Below are 10,788 nucleotides of genomic sequence, written 5' to 3'. Positions count from 1 at the left end.
AATTTGTATGATGATAGACCTAGGGTCTAGAAATAAAGTGATAACTGCAATTAGACCTAAAGTCTAGTACATTAGTTGGTGTAAGACATGATTTACAATCAGCCAATACAATTACAAACCACTACATTAGGCCTATAATATTAACTAGATCTAGATCTAGATCTAGGCCTTGCCTGTTGCATATATTGCCAATCTTACAAACCACTTAATATTGTTATGACAGCGGAAGAACTTGTATCACTGAAGTTCCTCGGGAAGAATTTTTACGGGAAATTAACAAACGACCAGAGACGTAACAGTATTACACTTGCAGTTTTAACTTTTAAAAGCCACCCACTGAAATACAGTGAGACCGAATTGATGTACAAAAGTAAATTACACTATTCCATCATTCATCTGTAGATCAAATACAAGTCTTAGAGTACAACTTACAAGTAAGTGTATGTTCAATAAAAAAATAAAATACGAGATTGGTGTAACATATTAATTGGTGTGCAGGATTGGCATTATATGCAACATGCAAAGCCTAGATCTAGATCTAGTAAACATTATAGGCCTAATGTAGTGGTTTGTAATTGTATTGGCTGATTGTAAATCATGTCTTACACCAACTAATGTACTAGACTTTAGGTCTAATTGCAGTTATAACTTTATTTCTAGACCCTAGGTCCATCATCATACAAATTGTAGCCTATATTGTAGGCATACTTAGACCTATACTAACTATTAAACTAGGCATTGCACTGGGACAGATCTAATGACGAAGTTAATAGATCTAGATGTAACATTTGTTCTAAAAGTTAGGCCTAATAAATCTAAATGTAGAATTGATGAGGCAGGGTTATATTTAGATGTGGGTAGATTCAATACAAGGTGCTTTCAATCTATGCACTCAAATCTAAGGTCTAGTTTAGATGTATAAAGCTAAATTTCTGTCATTATTATTACATCTAGATCCAAACCTAGGACTAAAAAGATGGAAATAACAGGTCTAACATTAATGTCAAATCTAAATGTACTAGCGACTTAATCTAGGAACTGTAATCTAGCACCATTAATTAGTTAGCCTATATTTAAGTTTTCACATTCTATCAAAACCTTTAATATTAAATATAGCCTTTGAGCCTCTAGGCTTATATTATGTTATAATTACACCCTTTTCCACAGTATGTGTAATTTTCATCCGAACAATTTCAGACTTGTCTCCTGTAGTGTTCATGTAGTTAAACCTATCGAGTTTTTAAATGTGATTTAGCAACTGCCAGTAAATTATATGGTACTCATAAGCATGATTTACCAGCATATACACTCATCTGCATTGATTTTCTTACTGTTGTGTCACATTAATTAACATGAGTATGGGTGGTCTAAATAATGGCAGTTAAAGTGAAACTAGGTCCAGATGTGCCTAACTAGTCCTGAGTTGCAACTATAATTGTATTATTTAAATATAATTTGTGATTAGGAACTTAGGAAAGTGGAATGCTTCCTTTCTTCTGACGATTTGCATGTTGCAACTAAATAATGTAGTCAGTATTTATTAATTTATTCTTTTAGCCCATTATGTCGAAAAAAGAAAGTGGGACACAGGGACGCAAAAGACGTACACAATTTGCAGCTTCGATTGTGGAGTCAAGCAAATTGATGAGAGCGTTCCTTGCTGGAAGTGATGACATCAGTAAGCCAGCATCTGTTCCATTTGATGGCAGCAAAGAGGTCAAAGTGCAAGATTGTGAACAAGCTATTTCATTTGAAAAAGAAAACAATGAAGAAACTGTTCTCTGTCCTGTTGAAAGCTACAATAATAATAAAGGTGGATTTGTTTCTGACAAAGTGGAATCCTCTTTTCTACTTCATAAATCCAATATCCCTGTGTGTTAAAATATTTATTAGGTCATCCTCTTTTAGCTTAGCAACACTATAATGGCTGGAGACTGCTTGAATGGGTAATGAAGAAAAACTTTAATATAAGTTTAACATAACAGCAAATGTACAACGTTTCGACAAGGTTTTGTCATCATCAGGTACCTTCATTACCCATTCAAGCTGTCTCCAGCCATTATTAGTCTCAAAGTGGGTTCCTCGTCATCGAATTAGAATATCATAGTATTTGTTTCTATGAATTGCTGACAAACAATAATTTCGCACATGTGAAGCCATGAGATTTATAAACTCATTTTGGATTTCAGGAGAAAGATAAGATGTTTACGTTTGCTTGTTTTTAACACGCTCTAAATGTTCTCTCATTACTGGATCATACTTTGCTAATAACTGCAAAAGTGACGGGAAATTTCCAGGGTTTTCGTTTGAGGTTATGTCCTCAGTATGACCAAGAAATGCAAGATACTGAGATGCTAAATATTGTGTACAATCCAGCAACCGTCGCAGTACATCTCTCCATTTATTTTTTTCTTGCTGAATTTGCCTTTGCAGCTCTTCATCAATGCCAGTTTGAAGACAAATTGGGTGCTCAGTTTCTTTCCAAGCAGCAAATGACTGTCACTATTTTCATGGGCATTTAACTTTTCAATTTTTTTCACTTAGAGAATCTACTGTGTTTTGAAAGCAGACCGACTATTGGTTTTCATACATGTAGATGAAAAAAGAAGACAACAAAAGCAGTATGCTGCTTTATGTAGAGATGAATACACCAACCAGGAATGATTGACCTCTTATCCATTCAGAAGGCATCATTTGAACCAAAATGCAGTCAAAGAATGCCCATCTTTGGCATCAAATGGACCTTCTTTATGTTGAAATTCATGTGCTCCAACTTTAACAATCTCTGTGTGATGTGCATGTGTTACAACTGCTGAGCCTGTTGTATTAATAAGGTAGCCTTGTTGACTTTGTTGTTAGGCAAAGTACATGCAGTTCACTCACCGATGACTCAACATAACATAAGCAAAGAAGATGCTTTGCTTCTCTTATCCCAGATGTTATCTAGGCAGAAGTATCACCAACATAGACTGTAGCATGCAAACCATGAGAGGACTAGTATAGTCATGCTTGTTCACTGGAAACCACTGTGGTTCCATTGCAGCCCAAAGATGCGGGGATAGCTGGTTAAAAAATAGTAGAGGTACCAAAGTAGGACAGTCTAACCAAGGTGTAGCCATAAGTTATGCCACTGAAGGCTTTTCTTCTTCAGTTACTATCTTGAAGTTATCACTTTGTACTTGATTGCAACAGAAACTGCCTCTGTTAGGATGAGGATAATATTCACACTCACGTGGGGTCTCATTGTCTTTATCTTATTTTAATGTCTCTAATTAAGCTTATCCATAGTATATCCTTGCCATTTGCTTAAAGGTGTCACAGAGTAAGCTTAGGTGTTCAGACAACACAGATCATCTGCATAAGTGGCCAGACTCTTGGTGGCACTCCTCTTCCAAGCTTTAAACTCATTCTGATAGATCACTTGATTCTTTAGTAAGTTGATTCATCAGTGCAGTCCTGCCACAACTGTGTTCTAGCTACACCTTGTCCAAATTCTTGATATAGTCCAGAGCTGGACCATTCTAATCTAAGGACCAGGTGTTGCACTGCCTGCTCCAGAGACCACTCATTCCAGGCAGCTAACTGTCTGAATTGCTTCAGGAATGGTCCAGATCTTCCTATGTCACACCTTTAAACATCAGGGTAAAATATGCTTGGCTTCACTCACAGGGATCTGTGGTGCTGGCCAAAGATTCTCTTGTGGGATCTTGGCCAATGACTAAGATGCTGTTCTGCATCATTGATATGATGCAGTAAGTATACTCAGGGACTCAGACTCTCTGACAACTAATCAGTCCGTGGTATACAGTGGCAGAGCGAGAAGTTCCTCTCATCAGTTCATCCTGGAGCTCTTCATAACACAGGATTTCCTCACAGCCCAAAGATGCCTTGACAGGATATCTCATGTCTCAGAGAAGCTCTGTCTGCTCCACGGTTCACAGTCTTTGCCCTTTGACACCTGCTATCTTACCCGCAGAGAAACATCTCTGACTGGCAGATGAAGTCTGCTAGCAGAACATTCAGTCCTTCTTGGCTGGGCTTAACCAGATATGGAATGGTGTTACTCTGGCTGGAGACAGCCTGGAGTCCTATAGAGATTGTACCTTCCATTCTTGAATTTGCCAGATGTCACCTTACCTTAATGATATTGAAATCGATACTTGGGGACAGTACTTAATCTGCTACTCTGGGTGCTTCAGTCTTTGATCGATTTTCCTGAGTTTGTGATCACAAAGAGATTAAAATCACACAATCATATCAATATGTTCATAGCATCAAAACTTTTAAATCCTTACTGCTCTGTGGTATCTTCAGGTTAAACCAGTTTAATAACAGAGTATTAGGTAGGCCCACTTTATAATGGGATTACTGGCAAGATAAGTTACGAAGGAATACTGGATATAACTAAATTAACTGAGATTAAGCAAAGAGGAAAATGGACTGAACACGATGTGTAATACAAAATGGAATCATTCTTTATTTTTATAAAAAACAAAAGTGTGTATACTTGCTTTTTAGACACTGGAATGTCTTTCCTTGGGTTCCTTAAATGATAAACTGGATTTCTTCACTAAAAATGGTATAAACGAAAAAAATTGGAAGGTATGGACGTACTTTTTTATCTCTCCGTAGTTTCAGTGAAATTCAAGTAGATAAGTACAGAAGAATAAACTGAGGTAAGACTAGTAATCACAATCAAGAGCGTATATATTTTTTCTCACAAAGAATTTGTTCTTTATGACTGTTTGTTTGTGACTCTACCAGCCCTTTCAGGGCTATTAACAAGACTTCTTTCTGGATCATGAGAACGAGAGCCGGCGGCTCGCTGCTATCGACTTCTTCGCAATTTCAGCTTCTTTCAACCATAGCCGAGGAAATGTCTGACTCAGACATTATGGCCAGTGGTTCTGGACACCAGCACCTCATCATCTAGCGGCCAACTGAAGTCAACTGAACAGCCCACACAACCAGAGCCAGTAGACAACGACACCACAACCGTAAAACCAAGAAGCCAGGATCAAACTAACACTGAGCAGACAATCAAGAAACGTCAGCACTACCTCCAATCGAAAGGATTCTGGCAACCTACCGCCAACCTAAGATAGCCCGTAAACTCAAGACCATGTTCCCGACAACTACCTTCACGGAAGTCCAACGACTGGCTAGGGGAGGACTAATGATCTAGTGTCAACACCCAAAGGACTCCGTAAAACTTCTCAAGCCTTGACCTGCCAGAGCCTTCGGGGGAGCCAAACTAAACATCCATGTCCCTGGAGAACCTGTTCCAACCAAGACCATTGTTATACGATGGGTGTACAGATACATTAGCCCAGAGGAGATAAAAGACTAACTAATTAGCCAAAAAGAACGAAACTACTCCTATGGACAGGATCAAGTCATTCAAGACCAGCCAACTCACACCTCTAGTTCGAGCCACAATCAAGGACGTCTCCCAGGCGAACAGAATCATCACGGAAGGCATCGCACTTTAGTTTCAACGCCACATGGTCGAAGAATCCAAGCAGTCAGCACCTATCAAGGTCCTCCAGAGCTACAATTGCCTGAAGTTCGGCCACACCCGTGCAGCTTATACAGCTTCTTCAAGTCGCGTCAGATGTGGCGGACTTCATCAGTTAGCAGACTGCCCCAGGAAGAGAGAAGAGACGCGTTGTGCCAACTGTGATTACTATCTTGGCGATATATATATATACATACATATCCAGCAAAGACTCCCGACATTAATTTATTACAAACAGTTATTAATCGAAACCCACGTACCATAGTTATAGGTGATTTAAACTCAAAACATAAAAACTTTAACTGCAAAATAACCAATTGTAACGGTAATATACTAAACGACTTCAGACGTAGAGCAACATGATAATATGTAATGACAACACACGCTCACTACAATGGAAGCCAAAACATATTTGATTTAGCAATAGTAACAACTACTTTAACCCCATTGATAAGTAGCATTAAAGTACACAAACGTATAGGCGGAGATCACAACCCCAAAGCAATATTAACTCTATCGAACAATAACCCTTCAGGACCAAAAGTATTTAATTTCACCACAATTGACTGGGAGGACTTCAGAAATATGGTATATTATCAACCCTCTAGAATCCGAACGACAGTAAAAACGTGAATGAAACAGATAGTTATACCACTTCCATCTCTAACATTATTAGCAACACAACAGAAACTATTGTTACAAAACGGAGAGGAAGCTCTTACCCAAACTCATTGCAATTAACAAAAGAAATACGTGATCTTATTAATGAAAGACACAGACTAAGGAGAATGTTCAAAAACCAACAAAATCCGCAAATTAAAACAAACGTTAATCGTGTTACCAACCAAATTCGAAACCTAATAAGAAAGTAACTGGGCAAACTACTGCTCATCAATAGACAATTCTCAGCAAAACTCAGCCCTCCGGTGGAGAAAATTTAAAGCAATGTGTAACGAGAAATCCAGTAGAAGCATGCCTAACCCAGAATATAACAACAAATCAGCAACATCCGACCAAGATAAGGCAAACTTATTAGCTGACTATTACCAACAAGTATTTAAAACTCCAAATTCCCCACACTTTGAAAACCAACACTCAAAGTTCAGCAATTCATTAATAAAAACCCAAAACTATTTAATCCAGACTTCCCCTGTACCACAGAAAATAACACCTCCAAATACTCACCCGACACACAGAATTTCTAAGAAAACCTATAACACGACTGAAGTTAAGACTAATTAAGACTTTAAAAAACACCACGCCCGGAGAAGACGGAATTTAGACCGTTATATTGAAAAACGCACCTGAAATATTGATTCTACACTTAACAGCTCTGTTCAACCTTTCCCTTAGTTCTGGGTATCATCCCTCTCAATGGAAATCAGCCGCACTAAAAATTTTGTCAAAAACCAACCCAGCCACCAAAGATCCTAAAAAACTACAGACCAATAAACTTACTCAATAGTATTGGCTAACTCTAAGAGAAAATAATAACTACTCGCTTATTGTGGTATTAGAGAAAAATATTGATTTGTCAGAAATACAGAACGCTTCACGTAAAAACAGACAGACAGTAGTCTACTTAGTCAGGTCAATAGAAATAAGAATTCAGGGTCTCAACAAAAATCACACAACTGTAGGATTATTTCTAGATGTTACGCAGGTATTCGACTCAATATGGCACTAAGGCCGAAGATGTAAACTACTTCAATTCAATTTCCACCACTAATAACCAGATGAATTTCTAGCTTTCTATCAAACAGAACAGCTAGGGTTAATAACATTATCAGTTGGTGTACCGCAAGGGTTTGTACTAAGTCCCCTCTTATATCTTCTGTTTGTAAACGATATACTCTTCTAAGAATTATTGTATCCCAAAATGTTGACGACATCGCCGTCTGAAGCACGTGTCGAGAGCCCCGACTGGCGGCATCAAACCTTGCTCAATAATATAACAAATTAGTGTAATATGTGTCGAGTTGTGCCTAACGCTACCAAACTCAAGGAATACTATTCTACAGACAAATATTACACAAAAGAAAATTACCCACAAATCAAAATAAACAATGCACGATACGAAACTAAAATTCTCAAGAACAACTAAATTCCTGGTACGATCATTTTGAAATAATATTAACCAAAGTTTACAAAAGAATCATTTACTTAAGAAAGATAGGTGGAATAATGAAAGGATGCTGAGCAAAAACAATAATGTCCATAAATAAAGCATTCATACCCCCTATAATAGAATACGTTCACATGATTACAGTCAACATGTCACACATCCAGTATAGTTGCATTCAACGTGCACAAAACCAAGCAATTAGAATAGCTTTTCGGCTCCCGCAGTGCACTCCACCGGAATACCTTGAGAAAATAAGCAAAACAACGAACATCAGTGAAGGAATGACAACAGTTGCGAATAAATACTTCAAAAAATCAATCAACTGCACTGAATTAACGAAGTAATTTCCATTATTAGCTGCCACCCCCGAAACTTGGCAACGATACATCTCACCTCTAAACACGATACACACTCTGAATAATAATGATTAACCATATACGTCCTGATCTTTTTTACAGCTTCGGGCACTGATGGGATAGAATATTCGGCACCCTGTCAGTGAAACTGGGTTTTCTCGTGGTACTCCCATTTCCCCCACATCAAAATTCGCTCAGAGCATCGGATCTATAGATCCCCGCTCCCCTAAAAAGGGCCGTTTACTTAATAAAGACCAACAGTCTTTAAAATTAATCTATTTAACGATTATTCAATGAAAGAATAAACTAACAAGATGAACTCGAGAAATAAAAACTTCATATCTTACAAAAATTACCTAAAGCTAGAAACAGATATTATTATGTTTTATCGGAACTTGTGTTTGCTCCGATCTCTCGTCTTCATCTCAACGACTCATCGACAAGTTTCACCGACTTCCGCGTTACAAGACATCCTCAACTCAAGCGCTACATCATCTCCATGCTACTCTTGAATCTTGTTAGCAGCTCGTGACTGGTAATTCGCTGCATTTCCGGACAGCTTGAGGCAATAAGTTGCGTGAAAATTATTTAATCTCCAAAAGTCAAGAACATCAATACATTTCTTGTTAAAATCCCTTTCAACTGATCACGAAGTGGGGTGAAGAGAAGCAGAACTTTCTGATCGCCCCTGGTTATCTTTCAGACCCGTTAGGGGTCTGAAAGATACTTAACCAAAATAACCACCACGGATCGAATTGGATTCCTTAAAAACGTCCTCTCGTCAACCAACTCACTTTAGATCAACAACAAGAATGTTTATTGCAATTTATTCCAAAATATCTAAATACAATAATTCTTACTTACCGTGAAACGTCACATTCATAGCCATAGTCATTCTCATTCATACATTATCATCATAAAGTGCCATGCTTTGTATCGTAGGCGATCATGTCCCTTCACTTTTCCCGGTCCCAGACACTTGTGATTACATCAGTCACCCTCTCTTTGTGTAACCAAATTGTTAAACTGCCCAGGATCTTCTCTCGCTGTCTACCTCTACTTATTTTCCCCCACAAATTTCCCAGTTGTTACCAAGTGTTCCATCCCCTTTCTCTTCATCACATGACCAAAAGAATGCTGCTTGTCTTTTTCGTACTTTTGTTATAAATATTCACTTTGTTTTTGCTTGTTGTAGAACATCTTCATTTGTTTTCCGGTCTTTGTAGAAAACCCTAAGCGTTCTACTCAGGAACCATATTTCGGTCGCATTAAGTGATTTTTTCATTTGTTTGTTTATTGTCCATTATTCGCAACCGTACATCAAGACAGGTTCGATGTAGAAGTTAAAAATTCTTTTGCGCACTTTCATTGATTAACCTTTGTTAGTCAATATATTTTTCATCATCATAAATGTTGTTTTAGCCTATGTAATTCTGCTCTTGACCTCATTTTGACATCTGCCATATGATATAATCCATGCCCCTAAGTATTTAAACTTGTAGATTTGATTGAGAAGGGTCCCATTTAACAGGTTCGCTGCCGCATAATAAATTAAATATAAATAAAAGTAAACATTCAAGAGTTGACAAGGAGCAGTCACAATGTCCCAAACTCATATGCCACAAGAAAAATTTGGCTTTGAAATATAATTGTCTGTGACCCACCAGTGTGTCACGCGGTCCATAACTAAAGGTCGTGTTGTAACCCACCAGTGGGGCATGTGGCAGCGAACGTGTTAATGATAAAGTGCATTTTGGACTGGTTTCTTTCTTTGATATAACCATGGTTTCTGTTTTCTTGATGTTTAGGCTGAGTCCCATATTTCCGCCTTCTTTATTTACAATGTGAAGTAAGGACTGAATATCTTTTTCCATTCCTGCTATTAACATTGTATCATCAGTATATCTCCTATTGTTTACATTGTTGCCTCCAATACTTATGGTTGGCACGTCTTCTATCTCTTTCATAATCATTTCACCATTCATAAATAGGGAGGCCAGAACCTCCAGATGTCATCTGGCTTACTACTGGAGGTAGAAAAGGCATTGTATTGTTCGTGAGGATGACAATATATTTTAGTCATATATGTACATATTTTGACTGTATATCGTATACATACTAATAAAATATCTTAATTTCTAAACAATATTTGTTATTTCTTTGCCACTAACCAATTCAGGGGGGAGGGGTGCGGCCACCCCCTTTTTCATAATTTTGCGCCCTTACGCTCTAAAGTGCGCTCATTTTAACAATAAGTAATTGCAATAAAAGGCATTCTTTCCTGCCTCTCCTAGCTACAGGCCAATAATTTTTAATATTATTGTTACGTCTCTGTTCGTTTGTTAATTTTTCGTAAAAATTATTTCCGAAGAAACTTTAGCGATACAAGTCCTTTCTAAAATAAAACTAGTTTATTTTTTCTCAATACAACTATGCAATACACTTGATTTCCACAGACACGCTATAACTTAAACAAACGCTATAACTCACAACGAACGAACGATTCACGCGCTTGAGTCATTTGTCGTCTCTATCTCTGTCTGCAATTCAATTCATTTGATTCGTCTCACGTTATCCGGTGCATTTATATACGGGAATAGAGGGCGCCTAGCACATACTGGATTATTCGTGATGTTCCCCGATCCTTCGTGAATGTCATGACGTGTTACCAGTGTCACGTGACTACCGCTGTCGTAACATTATATTTAAGTTTAAATATTGTTGCGTCATCGAGATCACGTGACAATTCTCACGCTATCTTGTTTCTAGAACTATCATGTACTTTGGCG

This window comes from Limulus polyphemus, unplaced genomic scaffold (genome assembly GCF_000517525.1).
Source record: "Limulus polyphemus unplaced genomic scaffold, Limulus_polyphemus-2.1.2 Scaffold51, whole genome shotgun sequence".
Lineage (NCBI taxonomy): Eukaryota > Metazoa > Arthropoda > Merostomata > Xiphosura > Limulidae > Limulus > Limulus polyphemus.
Note: the sequence above shows the minus strand (reverse complement) of the source record.